The following is a 7,123-nucleotide window of genomic DNA, read 5'->3' as shown; positions in this document are numbered from 1 at the left end:
CTGAGGGCCTCCATGAGAGAAGCCCAAGCAAGACGCGCCCCGAGGAGTGTCTTGCCACATGTCAACACTGGGTCTGACAGAGGGCCGCCAGGAGAGAGGCCCAAGCAATACGCGCCCCGAGGAGCGTCTTGCCATACGTCACCACTGGGTCTGACTGAGCGCCTCCAGGAGAGAGGCCCAAGCAAGACGCGCCCCGAGGAGCGTCTTGCCACATGTCAGCACTCGGTCTGACTGAGCGCCTCCAGTAGAGAGAGCCAAGCAAGACGCGCCCCTAGGAGCGTCTTGCCACATGTCAACACTGGGTCTGACAGAGGGCCTCCAGGAGAGAGGCCCAAGCAAGACGCGCCCCGAGGAGTGTCTTGCCACATGTCAACACTGGGTCTGACTGAGCGCCTCCAGGAGAGAGGCCCAAGCAAGACGCGCACCGAGGAGCGTCTTGCCACATGTCAACACTGGATCTGACTGAGCGCCTCCAGGAGAGAGGCCCAAGCAAGACGCGCACCGAGGAGCGTCTTGCCACATGTCAGCACTTGGTCTGACTGAGCGCCTCCAGGAGAGAGGCCCAAGCAAGACGCGCCCCTAGGAGCGTCTTGCCACATGTCAACACTGGGTCTGACAGAGGGCCTCCAGGAGAGAGGTCCAAGCAAGACGTGCCCCGAGGAGCGTCTTGCCACATGTCAACACTGGGTCTGACTGAGCGAAAATGGCTTCCGTGTGTGATGGTCTGAGTCACTCTCACCCTCTGCAGAGTTTACACTTTGCAGAGCTTGTTGTCTGTTTAAGGTTTGTTACAGTTTACTAAATTAAGAATCGAATCCCTCTGTGTGGGTGTTCTGACTTCCTTTAAGGTAATATAAGTTTAAGGTATTATAAGTTCAATAGTATAAATTAAAATACGCAACATAATAGTGAATAATGCTAAATTAACTTAGAGAACATAGATTAAAATTACCTATCATGTGGTGGAGAATGCGGGCAATGCAGAGCTGGTGAGCTGAGGGCTTTGTCTGTGAGCTGAGTGGGGGTAAGGCTCCATTTGGCTCCATGGACGGGCTTTCTGCGCCCAGCTCTCGCATATCGATTCAGGGTCATGTAAATTACGAATAATCAATCTACGCTCTCTCTCTCTGTGTGTCGTCCTTTAAGGTAATGGAGGAGCTGTAATATGGGAGAGAGACGATGGAAAGCTCCGGAGGGAGTTTGGGCCTTCTCCCTCTTTCCTCAATTTCTAATTATGTAAGGTGTGTTATTTCAGGTGATGCATATAAAAATTTTAACAGTTAATGGTATTTCGAGCAAGGTAGCAGATGCCTTCTGGTGGGAGATCGCCTTCGGGGAGCCGCATGGCCACTTCCTCATTAAAGTCCGGCCAGCTGAATTGCTCTCCGGCCGGCTGCTCCGCAGGTGAACTTCCGCCTATGGCTCTCGCTCTACCAGGACAAGGAACGCCAAGTAAGTACCTAAATTAAATTGCACCCTTTTTCTATATAACTAGTTGGCAGTGTGTTTTTTAAGCTGAGTGTGGTGACTAGGCATTCACGCATGAAAAGACGTTTTCGTGTCCATTTAAGGGTTGCACGTGTGAACCGTAGAGGTAGCACTGAAACGTGAACCGTGGCTGTAGACCTGCTGGGTTGTAATTCATCTGTGTCTGCCAGGCACAGCCCACAGTGCTGCTGTGGGTGGTAAAAGACAGGTGAATGTGTAGTGGGCCTAAAACCGTTGTGAACCCCATATACACGCAGCACGAAGTCCATGTGCTGGTGTCGATTGAAGAACAGATAGATGCTAAAAATCATACTGTCGCTGGGAAGTTAAATAAAATTTCATGGTGCAGAGAGTTAATCATCGTTGAAATTGGCTAAAGTAATCCAAACCGTTCTAAAATTCATTCCTTGTCATTTTGTGTGTCTGCTGACTCATTGTGTTTTTGTGTGTGTGAAAAGCTGTGTTAAAGTATTAAAAACCCAGCTGTGAGCTGTGCTTCAGTGGATATCTGTGTTTCTGTGTGTGTGAAAGCTGTCGTGTAGGTATGGTGACTCAGGACTTCAAGGAATGTTGTGTGTGTGTGTGTGTGTGTGTGTGTGTAAGACAGCTGCAGTTCTGAGCATCTGTGTGTGTATATCTGAGTTTTTGAGTACCTGCAGGTTCTTCTAAGTGTGATTGTGTAGCTACAATTTTGAAGTTTGAACCGGTTCTGTCTGTTTGTCTGTTTTCTGTCTGTCTGTCTGTCTGTCTGTGCATGTATGAGAATGTCTGTCTGTGCATGTATGAGAAAGTATGAATCTAGAGGTAATTCTGAAACGGTGTGTTCAGTTGTGTGTGTGTGTGTGTGTGTGTGTGTGTGTGTGTGTGTGTGTGTGTGTGTGTGTGTGTGTAAAAAAGAAAACTGTTTATCACCAGCAGGGTAGCTACAGAGGGATGGACGTAACAGCAATCAGAGACAGTGGTCCTCACCAGACCACTCACAGCCACTCGTTTGTTGGACATGTGGAGGTCAAGGTCACATGTCATGTGACTGTCCCTCCTAGTCGGATGGCCCAGATAACAAGAGCCCAAAGAGGCAGGGGTTTCCAAACATAGAGGAGCCGACCTAGCCATGAGCCTGTCAATCATCAATTCAATTCAATTCAAAAACACTTTATTAATCCCAGAGGGAAATTGATTAATCAGGCTGCCTGTTAAATCTTCTAGGCAGAGACCTCATGTCAGCGTTAAAAATCTCTATTTTCCCTATAAAGGATGACATGAGAACGATTCGTGTGGCTAAAAGTTTGCTGTCATCTCCATGGGTGTGTGACTGCTGATAGAATCTTTGAAGTGATAAACTGACTTTGTGGTGTTGACGGATGAGTAAGAGGTTTAACTTAAACCAGATCCCTGCAATTTATTATTTTCCTGTTAGAAACTAGATTTTCCAGGGTTTGTGGTTGACACTAATAGATCACGTAGGATTTAGACCTAAATAGTTCCCTAATTCCCCTTTGTATATTTCCCTTTTGTGATGAATGAGTTACAGAATTAGAAGGTGCCTTTATTATAAAGTATGATTTGGTATTAATGTGGTACAAAGCTCCATGAATAGTTTCTGCTTGGTTTTTTCATATGATGTATAACTGTAAAGAAGGTGCCTTATTGCAATTTTAAAGTGATAAACTCTTTTCCGTTGTGCAAATTCTAACACAGATTTGGTTTTACCAGATTCAAGTTCCTGAGAAGGCAGAGTAGCTGGGAGGCCTAATCTATGTCCACAGATGCCTTCTGCTACTGGATTTAATTTAAGAATGTGGTTTTGCTTCGGGATGGTCTCTGTTTTCAATTGGTAAGGTTCCTTCATGGAATGCAAACCTTAGCTCAGCAACCTGTTTTGTTTCATTGGTCAGACTAAGTAAATATGGTGTAATTGTAACATTTGTCATTTTCTTTGGAGAAGTGAGCTACTTTTATGAGACATATGAAAAGCTTGGTTTAAAGTACTCTGACTCCATCCTATGTTCTTTTATTTGCAGTTAATTGTATATTGGGTTTATCTTTACTTTGTACTTTCTGGGAGTGCGAATTTACCAGATTTCAGGGGGTGACAACCTAAAACCCGGGTATTAAAAGGTTGTAGTGCCTGTTTGCATACAAAACTACAGTTTGGGCATTCCAAAATAATGGTTGTCATCGTTTGAATCTCCCTGGTTCCCCGATATTCTGTTAAATCTTTATTTGATTTGTTTTTCAAAGTCTGCTGCTGCTGAAGTCAGTCCAGCTCAAGACTGGTTGAGCTGCTTGCTGAACAGTTAATCAGATAAGTGTTTTCTGGCTCTGAGCAACAAAGGTTTGTCTCAGATCTTTATCAGTAAAGAACAAAAGAGACAGAAATGTTCTGAGTTCTGACCCAGTCACTAACATCTGAGTAAGGATGTTTTGCTTGGTGTAAATTGTGTTTTAATACTGCTATAGTAAGGGTGAGTTGCCATTTCTGTTTAAACCTTTTGCTTGTTTGATAAGCCAGGCAGATATATGGTACTTCGAGGGTTATTGAGTAGTTAGGTTTATTCTTTATTATTTTGGCCTTTGACTCACCCTGAAGCAAAATGCAGTGGTATTTCTTAGGGTTAATTGTTAAAGCCCTGTTCTTTTCTTTTGCTGAATAGTCTTTTTAAATCTAATGATTTTATGTTTATAATTAGATACTGTTGTTTGAGTTTATTCAATTTGATTTTTTAACTCCTGGATTGACATATTTACATCTTTTCTTTTACTATGACTGTTTTTTAAATGTTTTATTTTGCCTTTAAGTTGCCTGATCCGTAAACAAGTAAGAACATCCTGATGTGAGACTTTGCTTTTATTTCTTGGATTCTTGTCATAAGCAGACTCTTTGCCAAGGTGAGATATCTATCCATAATAGGTTGACTTACTGTTTTTACAGAAAGGTGTTTGGCTTTTTCATAAACCTAAAAACTTCTTGTTAAATGAGTCTTATCAATCACTTATTGGGTTACATAAACTAATAGTGTGGGTTGTTTAATGCAGTATGGAACATGAATTGATGAATGTACTTTGCTGATGATTATATGAGTTGATTCCAGCTTAGAGATGATACCCGAATGGACTATGTTGGTAAATTTCAGGTGAACTTTGAGCCCCATTAATTTCAAACTGGACTGGACTAAAAGCTGAATGGTTGTTGTTGAAGATGTCAAAAAGCCACAATAACACTTTTGCGCTTTCTCACCGCAGGCCATGGAACCAAGGAGTTTGGGGTCCTGTTGCATGTGATACCACCACAAATGAGGCGTCAAGGTCACTCTTCTCATCCCTCCCACTGCTGCATACTGCTGAGAGGGCCACTACAACTGATCATCATCGGATGGGATGCATGCAGGCTCGCCAGGACGGCAGATAAGTAAACAATCTGCCTTCAGCTTGCAGGACCAATCCACCATGTCGCTGCTGATGATGGGGGATCACACTTTGCTCTGAAACTGCCCCTCAGCATCTGATGGAACGAAAGGAATAGCAGCAGTTGGGAGGGACAACGAAATCAACATCTGGTGTTTGAGACCCCTCCTGGGTCCGTCCACACGACGCTGTGACCTGCCTCCAACGACGTATCCATTACCCCAAATCTCCCGTCTGCTTTCATGGCTCCCTGTCCAAAAGACATCCCCTCACCATCTCTCAGAATGTCTCTCTCTCCTGTCACACCGCAGGTTGGCTCCCTGCCCCCACTTCACGTTGCGTGAAGATGGGCGTCCTTACGAGGACATTTGAGCTGAAGAAGGAGAGTCTGGGTCTGTGATGACTCGTCTGTCTCATATCGACGAAAGGGCAACACCATTCTATGGAAAACATTGTTTTAACATCAAATTTCCCCCTCTAGCAATTCTAACGAATCGACTGAGTTTGCTGGTATCTGATAATTCATATCAACTCGTGTTCAAGTTTCTTGCATCTGTTATGGTTATCTTAATAAAGCCAGGCACACAGGATAAAGTAGATCTTGGTGTTTGGGTTATTGTTAAGCTAACATCATCGTATTGATTCATAATTCGTGCTCATTGACTATTGGGTTATTGACATCTTACTCTGATTTGTTATAACAACAAAAATGAACATCAGGAGGGAATGTTAGGTATTTTTAATTGTTCATTATTGTTGTGAAATCTTTTCCTTTGTCTATGTGAAGAGTTCATTCACCTTTGCTGCTTAAATGTGGTTAGGAAAAACCCTGACCTAGTTATTTGTTTTCACGTTTGGGTGTTTTAGGAAACTCCTTTCTGCTTTAGGCATTTTGATCCAGTATCTGAAGTTTTCCTGTGCATTCTAAGACCAAGATGTTATTCCAAACTGGTCAGGCAGGAGTTGCACGCTAATGGTATTTGTGGGTGTGAACATTTTGGATTCAATAAAACCCCCTCCATGAGCTCGGGCTCCTTTGTGAGAGGAAAATGGCTTCCTTGTTGTATGGTCTGATTCTCTCACCCTCTGCAGAGTTTACACTTTGCAGAGCTTGTTGTCTGTTTAAGGTTTGTTACAGTTTACTAAATTAAGAATCTAATCCCTCTGTGTGGGTGTTCTGACTTCCTTTAAGGTAATATAAGTTTAAGGTATTATAAGAACAATAGTATAAATTAAAATACGCAACATAATAGTGAATAATGCTAAATTAACTTAGAGAACATAGATTAAAATTACCTATCAACCACAAAAAGGAATGGAGTCATTAGCACTTATGGTTTTTAAATGGCACCCAGAATTATGTTGCACGAAGCACAATTTCACATCATTCTCGGTTCATTTGTGTGAAAACAAGGTCCAATCAGGCTGAAACGTTACTGAAAGGTAGAATCTATTGAGTTGTAAGTGATCTGAACGTTTCATGATGATAGTACTTTCCTAAGGGGATCAAACAATGTCCCAAAGGTCACCGGATCTGGTGTCAATTTAAAGAAGTAGTCCAGTTACACATTTGTGGGCTTATAACTTGGCTTCTGAATGTCCTACAGAGATCAGGTTTGTTTTAATGTACTCCAATCAACAGCCCCTACATCCACAAAAAGGATTGGAGTCATTAGCACTTATGGTTTGTAAATGGCACCCAGAATTATGTTGAATGAATCACAATTTCACATCATTCTGGGTCCATTTGTGTGAAAACAAGGTCCAATCAGGCTGAAACGTTATAGGAAGGTAGAATCTATTGAGTTGTAAGTGATCTGAACGTTTCATGATGATAGCACTTTCCTAAGGGGGTCAAACCATGTCCCAAAGGTCACCGGATCTGGTGTCAATTTAAAGAAGTAGTCCAGTTACACATTTGTGGGCTTATAACTTGGCTTCTGAATGTATTAGAGAGATTAGGTTTGTTTTAATGTACTCCAATCAACAGCCCCTACAACAACAAAAAGGAATGGAGTCATGAGCACTTATGGTTTGTAAATGGCACCCAGAATTATTTTGCATGAAGCACAATTTCACATCATTCTGGGTCCATTTGTGTGAAAACAAGGTCCGATCAGGCTAAACGTTACAAGAAGGTAGAATCTATTGAGTTGTAAGTGATCTGAACGTTTCAAGATGATCGCACTTTCCTAAGGGGGTCAAACCATGTCCCAAATGTCACCGGATC

The 7,123-nt window shown here is 42.7% G+C and overlaps 1 long non-coding RNA gene across 1 annotated transcript; it reads left to right on the top strand.

Annotated features, from left to right (window-relative positions):
- The first annotated feature begins 830 nt into the window (after window positions 1-830).
- LOC139068973 (uncharacterized) lies at window positions 831-6,462 on the top strand. Its single transcript, XR_011520203.1, has 3 exons — window positions 831-848; window positions 1,301-1,452; window positions 4,732-6,462. It is a non-coding gene; the product is annotated as an uncharacterized lncRNA (long non-coding RNA).
- Window positions 6,463-7,123: the final 661 nt, after the last annotated feature.

This window comes from Nothobranchius furzeri, chromosome 3 (genome assembly GCF_043380555.1).
Source record: "Nothobranchius furzeri strain GRZ-AD chromosome 3, NfurGRZ-RIMD1, whole genome shotgun sequence".
In the NCBI taxonomy this organism is placed as follows: domain Eukaryota; kingdom Metazoa; phylum Chordata; class Actinopteri; order Cyprinodontiformes; family Nothobranchiidae; genus Nothobranchius; species Nothobranchius furzeri.
Note: the sequence above shows the minus strand (reverse complement) of the source record. Positions and strands in the feature narration are given on the sequence as shown.